The sequence below is a fragment of the Vigna umbellata genome, chromosome 4 (assembly GCF_029865625.1).
Source record: "Vigna umbellata cultivar VRB3 chromosome 4, Vumbellata_1.0, whole genome shotgun sequence".
NCBI lineage: Eukaryota > Viridiplantae > Streptophyta > Magnoliopsida > Fabales > Fabaceae > Vigna > Vigna umbellata.
In genome coordinates this window covers 45,499,761-45,515,986 of record NC_142168.1, presented here as the reverse complement: position 1 = coordinate 45,515,986, position 16,226 = coordinate 45,499,761, and the positions used below count along the sequence as shown (strand labels likewise).

Here is a 16,226-nt window from a genome sequence, read left to right as displayed (position 1 = left end):
GAGAGTTAGTTCATTTAACTAACTCATGTGGTAATTACCGTTCGTCACAGATTTCTCTAGTTACTCAGTTCACTTCTTAAATTTAAAAGATATTCTCTTAGTCTTCTTTTGTGCCGAACGAGAGAATTGTTGATCTCACTGTTATCGTTCGTCCTCGTTCTTCAGAGGGCGGAACGTTCGTTATTTCATGTCCTTGTAACTAATGATAAAAATAGTAATAAAATAAAGAATTATAAAGGGTGAACATTATATGGAAAGAATATACGATGATGGAATTTGAACGAGCGTTCCGGGGAGGAACGACTCATGTATTGAATATGGAATTTTGTAAAGTATGACTGTGGGCATGGTAATGCTGGCTGGTTCATCCTGATGTTCCGTGAGTGCTCGTCCTCACGTAGAGGGGGGTATGTCATGTGTGGGAACGACAGGAGGTCCTAGTCCTTAGGGGTACTTTGGATAGGGCTAACCTCGGGTGGCAGCTGATGTGATTATTCCAGTTACTACATCACCTGGGTGCAAGAACGCCTGTAGCTACACAGATTCATACAGTCCGGACGGTCCGTCTAGTGATAGATTTCTTATGATTATATGTGTTGAACTATATGCTTGTGTGTTGTTTGGAATGTTTATTTTATCTGTTGATGTATGAATTAAATTACATAAGCTTACCCTTCGTTTTTCCTTGTGTTGTCTCTCGTCTTTGTACGTCCGTCCTGTCATTGCGATGATCATCCGTGTGGATGTGAGCAGAATGCGAGGCATTGCTGGAAGACGTTATCGCTGAGGAGAATTTGGTAGACGTGGAGGTCAAGGCCGAGCCATAGAGCGTCCGGCTGTTTAGTTGATAGTTAGTTATTTTTATTTTTGGACGTTCGGTTATTGGTTTTGTAAAACCGTTCGTCTAGAACTCTCGCTTTATCTGTGTTAATATAGTTAATTCTGTACTTAACGCACATTCGTTCTTATGAGCGCTGTTTTTATTGTAAAGACTGCACTGTTTTGATTATGAAATGTAATTAATTCAAATTTATGGTTATTACTGTATTTTGGGATGTTACATTAGTGGTATCAGAGCAGTTTTGTTCTTTTAAGGACACTGTAGGTTATGAGTGCACTATGTTTTTGCTGTGTGCTTAATGTGTGTTTAATGAGTTAATTTTTCAACTCTTTGAACATGACTAACGCTCGTTTTTCTCTGTTCCCAGAGAACAAATGGCACCTAGACTCCCTCCTCCACCACAGCCCAATGAAGCTGATGCGCCCAACAACACTAGGTTGTTTGAATCAGTAATTGATAGACTACAACAACAAAACACTACCCTAATGGAGCAGAATGCAGCTGCTCTACAGAGTTTGGAGGCCGCACGCGCCAACTTTGAAGCTACTCAAAGGCAGTTAATGGAGATCATTGCTGCTACCAGAGGCACACCAGGAGCGTCCTCTTCCAACGCTACTCATCAGGCTGAATGGAGCTTGGAGAGCTTCCTTCAACACCACCCAGCCAAGTTCAGTGGGAAGTGCCTCCCTGATGAGGCAGATTAGTGGCTGCGGGACATGGAGAGGATTTACAACGCCAAGAGATGTCCGGATGAGAACAGGTTGGCGTTCACTGAATACCTACTAACCGGAGAAGCGAGCCACTGGTGGGCGAGCATGAGAGCCATCTTGACGGACGCCCAAAGCCCCATCACATGGGAAGTATTCAGAAGCAAGTTTTATGAGGAATACTTTCCAGACAGCGTTCGTTTTGCCAAGGAGGTGGAGTTTCTGCAACTGGTTCAAGGTGGAACGTCCGTTTCTGAATATACGAACAAGTTCAAGCACTTGGTTCGTTTCAACACTATGGCTACCAGTAAGGAGTGGCAATGCAGAAAGTTTGAAAATGGGCTGAGGAGTGATTTGAAGGTGTTAATTTCCAGCCTGTGTATTCGCTCATTTCCGACAATGGTTGGGAGGGCCAAAGTATTGGAGAAGAATATGGCAGAAGCAGAACAACATAAGAAGCAACAACAGGTGGGTAGGGGACCGATCGTATCTAGAAACAATGCTAATCTGAGAAGGACCCCCTACACTCGTCCAAATCAACCACCAAATACAAGTGGATCTCAAGCGCTAGTCACTGCCGGACAGTTTGGGCAACAAGGAAACGTGACTTGTTTCTAGTGTGGAGGACCACATTATCGTTCGTCCTGTCCTCAGCTGATGGGAGGAAAATTCTGCGTTCGTTGTAGAAGAAATGGGCACTTGGAGAATGAGTGCAACATGGGTGGACGCGCTGTGATGAGACCCCCGAACACTGGGAGAAATCAACCAAGAGGAGGTGGACGAGCCCAAGCTGTTGGGCGTGTATATGCTCTGACTGGTGCGGAGGCAGCAAGCTCAGGTAATCTCATATTCGGTGATTGCTTGTTGTTTGGTAAACATTGCTATGTTTTGTATGATTCGGGGGCGACCCACTCCTTCATCTCGAAGGCGTGTGTTGAAAAACTGGACTTAGAAGTGAGAGAGATGCAGTTCGACCTGGTGGTGTCAACCCCAGCGGCTGGCGAGGTTAGGACGTCCACTATGTGCGTCAGATTGTCCCATAGAAGTGGAAGGGCGTAAGTTTAAAGTCAATCTCATCTGCTTACCTCTTCAAGGTTTGGAGGTGATTTTAGGAATGGATTGGCTGACTACCAATCGCATTCTCTTAGACTGTGGCGCTAAGAGATTGGTCTTTCCCGAAGAAGATGAAGAAGAATTTTCTGTGACGCTCGGTCAGTTGAAGGAAGACATCATGGAAGGTGCCAGTTGTTTCTTAATTATGACACATGAAGATTAGGAGTTTGGAAGTTCGATGCAAGAACGATCGTCCACTAGCAACAATAATGGACGATCGGTTGTGGATGAGTTTCCGGACGTATTTCCGGAAGAAATACCTGAACTACCTCCTGCTCGCGAGGTGGAGTTCACGATTGATTTGGTGACAACGGCGGCACCCATCTCAGTTCAACCTTACCGTATGTCACCTACGGAGTTAGCTGAGCTCAAGAAGCAGATTGAGGAGTTGATGGACAAGCAGTTCATCAGGCCGAGCGTATCACCATGGGGAGCGCCTGTTCTCTTAGTGAAGAAGAAAGATGGCAGCTCCAGACTTTGCATTGACTACAGGCAATTAAACAAGCTCACCATCAAGAATAAGTACCCATTGCCAAGGATAGATGATTTGTTGGATCAACTGCATGGGGCTACAGTGTTCTCTAAGATTGATTTGCGATCTGGATATCACCAAATTAGAGTTAAGGAGGAAGACATCCAGAAGACTGCTTTCAGATCTCGTTACGGACACTACGAGTATGTAGTGATGCCGTTCGGTGTGACTAACGCACCAGCAATCTTCATGGATTATATGAATCGGATATTCAGACCTTACTTGGACAAATTGGTGGTCGTTTTTATAGATGATATTCTCATCTACTCCAAGACCCAGGACGAACATGAAGAGCATTTGAGAATTGTACTTGGCGTACTGAGGGAGAAGGAGTTATACACAAAGTTATCAAAATGTGAGTTCTGGATGAAGGAAGTTCAGTTCTTGGGGCACGTGGTATCGGCTGGAGGTATCTCGGTAGATCCAACTAAGGTACGAGCGGTATTGGAATGGGAGAGCCCCCGTTCGGTCACTGAGGTTCGTAGTTTCGTGGGACTTGCGGGCTACTACAGACGTTTTATTGAAAGATTTGCTAAGATAGTGGCTCCGCTAACTCAGTTGACCAGGAAAGATCAACCGTTCGCCTGGACCGATCGTTGTGAAGAATGTTTTCAAGAGCTGAAGCACAAGTTGACGAGCGCTCCAGTTCTGATTATTCCAGACACGGCCAAACCGTTCGAGGTGTACTGCGACGCTTCTCACCAAGGTTTGGGTTGTGTGCTGATGCAAGAAAAGCGAGCGGTAGCGTACGCGTCTCGTCAGTTGAAGATTCACGAGAGGAACTATCCTACGCACGACCTAGAGTTGGCAGCGGTCGTCTTCGCACTGAAGATTTGGAGGCATTACTTGTACGGATCCACATTCCAAGTCTTCAGTGATCACAAGAGTCTCAAGTACCTTTTTTATCAAAAGGAGTTGAACATGAGGCAAAGGAGGTGGCTTGAGTTCTTGAAAGATTATGAGTTTGAACTGCTGTATCATCCCGGGAAGGCTAATGTGGTGGCAGACACTTTAAGCAGAAAAGAGTTTCGGGTCTCGGCAATGATGGTCAAAGAGCTGAGTTTGGTGAAAAGCTTTAGGGACCTAAGGTTGCAGTTTGACTTAGGACCGAACGTTATTAAATGTTGTAACCTTAGAATCTCCAGTAATGTGTTCGACCGAATCAAGATGAAGCAACGAGAGGACGAAGACCTGGTGAAGATTTTGAATACGCTCGGTTCAGATCAAGCTAAAGAATTCAATACTGGAACGGACGATCTATTACGTTATATGGGTAGAACGTGCGTTCCAAACGATGGAGATCTGAAGAGGATTATTTTGGAGGAAGGGCATCACAGTCGTCTTAGCATACACCCTGGTATGACTAAGATGTGTCAAGACCTCCGACAGTCTTTCTGGTGGCCTGGAATGAAGAATGATGTCGCTCGTTTTGTGGCGTCATGTCTGACTTGTCAACGAGCGAAGGCTGAACACTAGAGACCGGGCGGCTTACTTTAGCAATTAGAAATTCCTGAATGGAAGTGGGACAACGTTTCCATGGATTTCGTGACCCACCTACCACGCACGGGCGGAAATCATGACTCAATTTGGATGATCGTGGATCGGCTAACTAAGAACGCCCACTTCCTGGCAGTCAATTTGAAGATGTCGATGACCAACTTAGCTAAGTTGTATATCAAGGAGATCGTTCGTTTGCATGGAGTCCCTTCGAGCATCATTTCTGACCGAGACACGAGATTCACATCTCGGTTTTGGCAATCTTTGCAAGGTGAATTGGGAAGCAGACTGCAAATGAGTTCAGCTTATTACCCTCAGACGGACGACCAATCTGAGAGGACCATCCAGACGCTCGAAGATTTACTGAGGACGTGCGTCCTAGATCACTTAGGCTCTTGGGATGAAGTCTTGCCGCTAGTGGAATTCACTTACAATAACAGCTTTCAGTCTAGTATTGGAATGGCACCATTTGAAGCTCTCTATGGTAGGAAATGCCGAACGCCACTTTGTTGATTTCAAGAAGGAGAGAACGTGTTAACTGGACCCAAACTTATCCAGCAAACGACCGAGAAGGTGAAGTTAATACAAGAGAGGTTGAAGACGTCCCTAAGCAGGCAGAAGTCCTATGCAGATAAGAGAAGAAGACCTTTGGAGTTCGCTGCAGGAGATCATGTATTTCTTAGACTCAATCCGATCACTGGAGTAGGCAGAGCCGTTCGTCCAAAGAAGCTATCCCCCAAGTTTGTCGGGCCGTATCAAATTTTGAGAAAGATCGGACCAGTGGCGTATGAATTGGCCTTACCACCTCAACTGTCGAACCTTCACCCCGTCTTCCACGTTTCCCAACTTCGGAAGTACATAGCGAACCCCTCTCACGTACTGGAGTTGGAAGACGTTAAACTTCGTCAAGACCGAACGCTGGAGTTACAACCAGTTCGTGTGGAAGACAGCCGCACCAAGTTATACAAGGGAAAAGACGTTCGGTTAGTGAAGATGGTGTGGGACGAAAAGACTGGCGACTCTACATGGGAAGTGGAGGATGCTATGAGGGACTTGTATCCTCACCTATTTCCGGGTAAGATTTAATTTTCGAGGACGAAAATTTTTGTAGTTAGGGGGAATGTCAGACCTTGGAAATTAACCCAAACCCCACCTGTTAAATCTCATTTATTACACCCTAAACCCTGCTCAGGTGCATTAAAAACGCACTCCCAAACTCTGCACACTGACGCCAGGTGTCAAGAATGGAAGGTTCGAAAATCAGTAGTGGAAGACAGGTGTCCGTATGAGAGGGTGTGATCGTTTTAACTTGGGAAGAAAAAGGAATTCTGAAACCTTATTCCCACTCTCTCTCTGCATGCACCCTTCTTCCTCCTGAAGACTGATTTTCATTCTCTCCTCCTTCTCTCTAGAAAGTTTCCCTCTTCTCTCTACTGTAACTCAGTACTTTCTTCTCTGATCAACATTCAGAAACCGTAGGAGCATTCTCTGAGCCGTGAGCTTCAAGTTGGACCGAACAGTTTCAGAATCTGAAGCTGGTAAGTTTTTTTTCCCTTAGTTGTTCGTTCTTAGGTTTCCTGAAAAAACTAAGTTATGGCTGCATGCAAGTGTGTAGTCTAAGTACTTCGACTTTATTGTGGTTAGATTTGATTGGAAGAGTTAAGTGACCGTTAAGGGTAGAAAACGTTAGCTGGACGAGCCACAAATCTTGCGTATAGAACGTTTCAGTCACGAATCCGAGTAAGGGAAGCTTATTTGGTTTAATTCATATGCTATGCTTTGTATGAACGTTCGTCTGAGTTGATTAAATGAATATGATGCATGCTGATTGACATGTATGATGATGTTTGAGATGTATGAATGCGAATATGAGTTATCACTATGAAGTATGAGTTATTAATGTGGAATTCTGTAAAGTATGTAAATTGATATTATAAGATATGAATTGATAGGTTAAAATGTGAGTTGAAAAGTAGATGAAAAATCTGAATATGACATTCTTACTATGATAATGTACGCTCGTCATCGAACGGTCCTCTACCGTTCGATTTTCCAGTAAACTGTTTGAAATGGAATTCTTTCATGTGGAAAGAACTCTGGTCGAGAACGAGCGTCCTCCTATGAAGTACTAAGTTTGAGCGTTCGACTCAGCCTAGTGGTATCCGAGTATCTGAAATAAAACAATAATATTTATGCCCTCGTACTTTATAATAAGTAGCGCTCGGTCTTATACCTAGCGTTCGTAATAAGAAACGCTCGGTCTTATACTTAGCGTTCGAAATAGGTAGCGCTCGGTCTTACACCTAGCGTTCGTCCCAAGTAGTGCTCGGTCTTATACCAAGCGCTCGTATTATTGTATAGTAAACCTTGATAAAAATAGCGTTCGTTCAACTGTAATAATATATTTTTCCATGTTCGGTCATTTACTGGCATTGGGTTTCCATGGGTTAATTAATTGAAATATAGTCCTTAGTCCATTATTTTCTCTCTGCATTGGATATGGTCTAAGACCTTCTTACTCGACTTATTTCTTATGAATTGGTTTAACTCAAGAGAGTTAGTTCATTTAACTAACTCATGTGGTAATTACCGTTCGTCACAGATTTCTCTAGTTACTCAGTTCACTTCTTAAATTTAAAAGATATTCTCTTAGTCTTCTTTTGTGCCGAACGAGAGAATCGTTGATCTCACTGTTATCGTTCGTCCTCGTTCTTCATAGGGCGGAACGTTCGTTATTTCATGTCCTTGTAACTAATGATAAAAATAGTAATAAAAAAAGAATTATAAAGGGGGAACATTATATGGAAAGAATATACGATGATGGAATTTGAACGAGCGTTCCGGGGAGGAACGACTCATGTATTGAATATGGAATTTTGTAAAGTATGACTGTGGGCATGCTAATGCTGGCTGGTTCATCCTGATGTTCCGTGAGTACTCGTCCTCACGTAGACGGGGGTATGTCATGTGTGGGAACGGCAGGAGGTCCTAGTCCTTAGGGGTACTTTGGATAGGGCTAACCTCGGGTGGCAGCTGATGTGATTATTCCAGTTACTACATCACCCGGGTGCAAGAACGCCTGTAGCTACACAGATTCATACAGTCCGGACGGTCCGTCTAGTGATAGATTTCTTATGATTATATATGTTGAACTATATGCTTGGGTGTTGTTTGGAATGTTTATTTTATCTGTTGATGTATGAATTAAATTACATAAGCTTACCCTTCGTTTTTCCTTGTGTTGTCTCTTGTCTTTGTACGTCCGTCCTGTCATTGCGATGATCATCCGTGTGAATGTGAGCAGAATGCGAGGCATTGCTGGAAGACGTTATCGCTGAGGAGAATTTGGTAGACGTGGAGGTCAAGGCCGAGCCATAGAGCGTCCAGCTGTTTAGTTGATAGTTAGTTATTTTTATTTTTGGACGTTCGGTTATTGGTTTTGTAAAACCGTTCGTCTAGAACTCTCGCTTTATCTGTGTTAATATAGTTAATTCTGTACTTAACGCACGTTCGTTCTTATGAGCGCTGTTTTTATTGTAAAGACTGCACTGTTTTGATTATGAAATATAATTAATTCTAATTTATGGTTATTACTGTATTTTGGGATGTTACAGTCGTCCTGTCCTAGCTTGCTCTGTATTCGATCGGTGTTTGACCTTCAAGTCACTTTTTCTCTAAAGATACCTTTAATTACATTTTTCTTTTTTACATTTTGTTGATTGAAGTTAGCAATGGGATATTTTATTTTAGTGAAATGTGAAATATATCTACAATTGTATTAATTTTAATATTCTATTGAGGTCTTGTAGTTATATTTTCTAATTTCACATTATTTATTTTCCCTAATTCTTAATTTTTCTATTATTTGAAATTTTTTGTTTCTTTTGAAATAATTGAGTATCTCTCAACAATTTAACTAACTTAATATGTCGTTACTTTTCTTTGATCTTCAAGTTATTTTTTCTCTTATCATACTTTTAATTATATATTTTTTTGTGTAATTTGATTTAATGATATATCAAACCATTTCTATGGCATATAATTGATCAGTTTTAGAAACATTCAATATAGATTGAAGCTCAAAAAATAATAAATCTACGTTTAAATTCTAGTTATTATTACCTTTTAAATTTTCAAAAATAATTTTAACTTTATCAATTTTATTTCATTTGGTTTTTTTTTTTCATGTGTTGCCTTCATTAATTTTCAGATAAAACGAGTACTGGATATCAAGATTTACAAGAGTGAGCTTCACACTCTTCACAACAACTACTTTCTTGAAGGTATTTGGAACTTGTGTTAATTAATATTTGGAACCTACACTAATGCGTTTTATTTTAAACTTTATTTAATTTAGTACCACTTTGATGACACAAATTGAATTAAAGGTACTAGTATTCAACATTAAATGGATTTTATCAATTCCAATCTATTACTAACATTTTTTTTTCTTTATCAGAAAGTTAGCATGAACTAAGAGTTGACTAAGCAAACACCATTTCTAAGTTAGCATTAGTTTAAAAGATATACACATTTTACGTAATATAAAATGAAATGTAAAAATAATATTACACTTTCGACTTTTTTTTTTTTGAAAAATATTTACATTCACTAGTGCAGAAAGGGTTTTAGACGTATGTTATTTTGGCCTTTTGACGTCCGACATGCACTCGACGTCTTTGTGGGTGACGTTAACCAAACGTATGTTGTGCAAGGTCGGACGTCTATATAGACTTCCGTTCCGACACAACAGACTGGTTCAACTTTCCTGTCAGCCTCTTGAACGTCCGTTCTAGAGGGGCCGGACGTCTACAAGCTGAAGTAATCAACTCTTCAACTCCCCCGTCAGTCTCTTGAACGTCCGTTCTGGAGGGGGCCGGGCGTCTACAAGCTGAAGCAATCAACTCTTCAACTCCCCCGTCAGTCTCTTGAACGTCCGATCTGGAAGGGGTCGGACGTCTAAAATATTATAGACGTCCGCCCCCTCCAGAACGGACATTCAAGAGACTGACGGGGGAGTTGAAGAGTTGATTGCTTCAGCCTTTTGAACGTCCGTTCTGGATGGGGCGGACGTCTATAGTATTGTAGACGTCCGGGCCCCTCCATAACGGACGTTCAGAAGGCTTAAGCAATCAACTCTTCAACTCCCCCCGTCAGCCTATTGAACGTCCGTTCCGGAGGGGGCCGGACGTCTACAATATTATAGACGTCCGTCCCCCTCCAGAACAGACGTTCAATAGGCTGAAGTAATCAACTCTTCAACCCCCCGTCAGCCTTTTGAACGTCCGTTAGAGGGGGTCGGACGTCTATAATATTATAGACGTCCGGCCCCCTCCAGAACGGACGTCTCCACACTCAATTATTTATATTTATGCCACCGGTCAATTATTTACGTTGGGGTTTTGGTGGACCAACGTCTATTGGGTGACGCTAAAGGCCAATTCTGCACTAGTGATTACTTTAAATTAGTTTAACCGATTCTAATACTAGAAAAACTCTCACCAATGTCCCTAGAAAACTAACATAAATGAACAAAAGTCAATGCTAATATTTGATTAAGGTCTTCTTTAAGTCAGTCAAAAACCTACATTTGACAACCATAAGTTACACAATTATTTTTCATTAACGTTCATAAGTACACAATGTTTTTTCTTTCATTAAATTTCATAGGTGCCAACCGTAAAATTTTATTTATTCATTATTGTGGCATCAATTTTTTTACCAATTTTTTTTACCAAGTTTCCGCTCTATAAATAGAGCATATCCAGCATTCCAAAAAAACACACCAAATTGAGCGTTCTCTTCTTTTCTCAAAAGGAAACTTTATTCCTCAAGCTATCTTCTTAGCTTTTCGTCCTTTCTTTTCTTATCCGCTTTATATCCTAGGTTTATTCTTTTACTCTCTTTAGAGTTCCTTGCTAGTTCTGAGATCCTTAGAAATTTCTAGGAAGTTCCTATTGTATCCTAGGGGACTTGAGCAATACACCGCGAATAAGTCCTTAAGGATAGTGATCTACACGCCTCAGAAAANCACTTGTTATAATTGTGTCAAGTTTTCCTCTAAGTTAACTTATAGGATTTCATTAAATATTCAATGAAGTACAATTGAGTATTCTATGATGATTGTTATTGTTATTTGACTTATGATTTTGGTTGGTTATTATTGCCCATTGTTGTGTGATATGCATGGCTTTGTTGCGTGGTTGTGTGAGTATGATAATGTTTAAGTCTTGTGGGATTGAGTTTATGTTTGTGGTGCCCGGTGAAGCTCCTATAAGAGTGGTGGGAGTAACACTAGTACTTTTCCGATGAAGCTCTCCAGGAATATAGTGGTGGGGAGTGATTACTGGCTCGATGAAGCTCTCTAAGAATAGAGTGGTAGAAGATGTATACTTGTCCGGTGAAGCTCCAAGTGGGTGGTGGAAAGCGTATACTTGCCTAGTGAAGCTCTAAGAGAGTGGTGAGAAGTGTAAACTTGCCCGGTGAAGCTCTAAGAAAGTGGTGGGAATTGGTGTACTTTTTAGTGAAGCCTTCCAGAGAGTGGTGGGAAATGTCATTGTCTAACGATTTGGTAAAGTGTACCAGCCCGATGAAGCTCTTTAAGAGAATGGTAGGAGGTAACACTTGACCTTATGGGTATATGCGAGTAATCCGATAGTGATTCAATATATATAGTGAATGATATCAGACAGATTAGGTATGCATTATGGTTGACTAACTTTGACGAAATAATTGTAAGGTTATATGTTGATGACTTTGATTGTTGATATTGTGGTTGTTAATGATTTGTTTTAAGGTGATGTATGTGATGTCATGTGAAGATATGCGTAGGTGTATGAAGATATGTACTATTCAGAAATCTTATTCCATGTAGATGTTTAATACATATGTATGTTTATATGACTTGTTGTTAGTTCACCCTTGTATGTTGTGGTTGTGGTTTTCACCTGTAGTGATCGTTTTTATACGGGAGTAGATGATCATAGTGTTAGTTCGAACTTTGTATATCTCGATGAGTGGATTGAGAGAGTTCAGAAATTTATGATTGTTTAAATAAATTATTTTATTTTGTAATTAAATTAGAATTTTGGTTTATTTTTCTTGAATTGTAAAGACTTATCGATTTTGAATTTCCGCAATGATATTATGATTTTAAAAATTTTAAATTTTCACTCGTAAAAGTGCATCCCAATTTGGGGTGGTGTTATATTAATCATGTCATATCTTACGATAAGAACTCAACAATCCATCATTAAAATAGTCGAATAACATTGACAATATCCTTTTGTTTAAACGAAATCTGTTCAACTTATTTTACACATTAATCGTACTTAAAACCATAAGTTTATACCTTAAACATACTTTAACTCAAATCTTTAATTTTCCAACATAAAATTCTTTTAAAATCATCATTACTCTTAAACTCAATTTTCACCCATCACAATCCATTTGAATTAAACAATAACAAATTATCAATAAACTTTTTTATTCCAAAGTCAAACCAAAAAGTATCTTACAACTAACCGATACTTTAAATGCTCTTCAAGTTTAAAAAACTAAAAAAAAGAAAACTAAAATATACAACTATGCGTAACTATTTTCTCTAACCATAAGTATCCAATAGTTTATCCTAATGATTAAAGTGAATAACTAAATGCTAGAAAACATTTGTCAAAATTTCAGATCTAACTATTAACAACAAAGCATAAATCACAATTTTATTGAGAGCTTGAAATAGGAAAACAAAGTGGAGCCCAACGCCCTACACTTGCAATACTTATGCTCAACACCCACTCTATAGCACTTCACAATTTCGTGATAGTGTATCCACTGCCACACTGGCACCTAGTGAAAATGCATAAACCAAAAACACTCCAAAATGCATATCTTATAATTTAAAACCTATTCCATCATACTTTTGGTTATCTAAAACTTTATATAATCTCTCAACTTAAATCATACATCTAACAAATAAAACAACCCATCACACATAATTAAATGTACAAATATAATCAATCATAATCCTATACATACGAAAAAAAACAAGATTAGTTTTCTTTACAACACCAACGTAAGCACAAACAAGAAAAGAAACAAAATCACTTAGCTTCTCTTACTTAAATTATTACTTCAACTCTAACCCTTGATATTTCATTAGTCTGTTGTTGATCTTAATTATCTGTTATTGCTCTTAATTCTTAAAAGCTTACTATTTTTCCTTTTGCCCTATAGACTCCTCAATGATACCTAAACAATATATGATACTTCAAAACTTCATTATTAATAAAAACCCTATGTATAAATATAATCAACCATAACCCCATAATACGAAAATAAGCAAGATTAGTTCTCTTTAAAACACCAACATAAACACAAGCAAGAAATGAAACAAAAACACTACTTAAATTATTACTTAAACTCTAAGCCTTGATATTTCACTAGTTTGGTATTGCTCTTAATTCTTAAAAGCTTACTATTTTTTTCCTTTTGTCCTATTATAGTACTTCAAAACTTCATTACTAATAAAAACCCTAATGATCTTTGAGATAAAAGTTGAATCTAATCCCTTTCATATCTTACCCAATTACTTTAACCAAATAAACGGTAAAACTTGTTATTTTACTTATCTCAAAAATTATAATTTAAATTAACTCATCATTTTCAGTAACATCCCATTTTTATAGTATAATACTACAAAAAATGACACGTTACATAGATACTAAAAGAACCACTAGAAACAACAAACCTCGCTCAAAGAAGAAATCGACTTTTGTAGATTTACCAAACATCTTATCTTTTTCTTCCCCCATCTCTAGCTGGAACAACTAAAAAGGTGAATCTCTAAGCTCACACCATTATGTGATCATCGCAATAGAGAAACAACATACAAAGACAGAAACAGAAAAGCAAGGGTAAGCTAAATAGAAAACAATACATCATAAGTTTAAAGCATTTCATATAATAATCATGTCTAATTTAATCCAATCCAAACATCTTAACATGCAAAGACCTAAACCGACTGTCACGACCTAGAATGATTGTCGAGCTATGGCAGGTCATGCACTCGTGGTGGCCTCTACTGCTTTGCAAAGCTGATAACAGTTGAAAAACTATTATTTTTATACTTAAATTTGACATCAAAAACAACCTTTATGACTTAGAAACTAGCTTGGAATCATGCTTTTTCTTATGTTTTGGAAATAAGAGAGTTGGATGGGTTTTATGCTTGATTTCTCTTGTTTTTGTAGGTTTTAAGATGAATTGAATGGAAGAAGTGAAGTAGCCATAAGTTGGAGTCAGAAAAGGAAGAAAAAGTGCATAAAAGAAGAGCCGCAAGTACCGCGCAGTGGAAATTACCGCTGAGCGGCACTCTGAAGACCCGTAGTCACCGCTGAGGGGCAAAACTGCAACTGAGCGTCAAACTGAAGAATCGCGCTTAGTGCTGAGCGGAAATTACCTCTGAGCGGCATTTTAATAGGCCTTTGGCCACTTTTTTGTAATCTTTAAGAGTCTATATAAGGTTGTAGTCGACCTAGGGTGAGTATCTTTTGGCAGAACGAAGAAAAATCACACTTTCTTCACCCCTTGGAGGAGGATTTTGGATGCTCAAGCTCTACTCTTCAAATTCTAGGGTTCTATCTTTCATTCTTTCATTGTTTTTCATCTAGTTTCACCATGATTATGGTGAACTAAACCTTCATTGTTGTTAGGGAATCAATGTAATCCTTTGAAACTCTCATGTATTGAATTGGTTCTTTAATTCATATGCTTTCTTTCATTAATTGTTAGGGTTTTTCTTCTATACTCTATGCATGCTTTGTTTAACTCATTCAATTGCATGATCATTGATTTTATTGGTATGGACACATATAGATGAATCTAGACATGAAGAAATTCTCCCAATAGTAATATTGCCTAGACATAGGAATAAGATGATTGGTTGCCTTTAAGCTTCTGTGCGAATGTAATGCATGAATAATTGCTAGAGAGACAATACATTGTAAACTAGTGATTAGGAGTAGGCTTTCTTCACCAAGACATTGGGTTTAATGTAAATTAGAAAGTGACATTAACATTAATGAAGAAGATGAATTCTTGAATACATGAGAGTGGATAAGATGAATTGAAAACCCCCAACAACATCATCATCATATATTTCAATCACGTTTTGTTTCTTTTGATCCAATTGATCAATACATGCATTCATATTTACTTTTCGGCATTTGCATTCAAACTACAAGAATTCGTTTTACAAGTCTTATTTAATAAACAAATCACATAATTGTTTAGGTCATGAGTCCTTTGGGAAACGATACTTGGTCTTACCATTTATTATTACTTGATACAATTCGGTTACACTTGCTGAGGGTTAACAAAAGTCAGTGTCAATGGGTTTCACCCTACTACACTCACAAGGTTAGTCTGTTTCGGGCCTTGAGACATACTGGAAGCCCCCAAGACTAAGACCTCCTGCTACTCCTCACGACATGGATCAATCTTCTATACGTGAGAGTGAAAGACCATTGGAGTTTCAGGATAACCCCCAAGACTGAGCTTCTTGCAATCATTCTAAACTTACACAGGGCACCACCATGTAACCTCTCCGTGAGGATCATGGAATTACGTCCATCAACCATGCTTTGAAACCACATACTTTCATTTGTAACATAACTCAGTTCATGATCAATCATATAACTTAATACACATTCATACATGCTTCCTAATGGATCTCAAAAACTTCACTTAAATCAAACTAGCACCAAGGATTAAAGAGTAAACTAAAACCTGAACCATTCGCTCAGAACACCCTCTAGTATAGTGAAACCAAAGGTTTCTCGCACAACGACCTAATCTCGTCGTGCGAATAAACTTCTAGTAGTACCAGACCTCAACCCCTTCGCATAACGCCCCAAATCGCTATGTGAAAGTCTAGATAGTGGTCCAGACCCCCTAAACACTCGCTATGCGCCACCTTTCACTATTCAAATTAAACTGGCAGTGATCCCAAACCACCCCCAATCGCACAGCGCCTAGATTCGCTAAGCGAATCATTAGGCAGAGAGCAACTCTCTACAACCATTCGCACAACGCACAAACTCGCTGTGTGAATGCATATGTAGAAAGCATCTCGCAGCTATACAGCTTATAAGGACTCGTTGTCCGAAACCATTCGCTCAGCGAGTCTGCATAATCTGCAAAAAGAAATTCTGCAAAATTATACAACTTAGACACCATTTACCAATTCTAACTAATTTTCTCAACTTCTAACACTCCTAGATTGTATTATACACCTAATTAAACTTGACTAAGTGATTCTAAACCTTCATACTATCAATCTAAAGTGTTTAGGAATCAATTCCTACTCTATAACATCAAATTCATCAACTTAGGGACTCAAATCACAATCTACCACTTTGAACATGTTTTTGACCATTTTGGTGACTCAAACAAGTCACATTTGACCTACCCAAACTATCCCAACAAACCAATTAAGCCCTTAACTCTTAGTTCTCATTTTCACTACCTCAATTCCCCC

General features: G+C 39.1%; 1 pseudogene; it reads left to right on the top strand.

The window, feature by feature from the left end:
• Positions 1-1,215: 1,215 nt before the first annotated feature.
• Positions 1,216-2,607, top strand: LOC148200365 (uncharacterized; annotated as a pseudogene).
• The last annotated feature ends 13,619 nt before the right edge of the window (positions 2,608-16,226 follow it).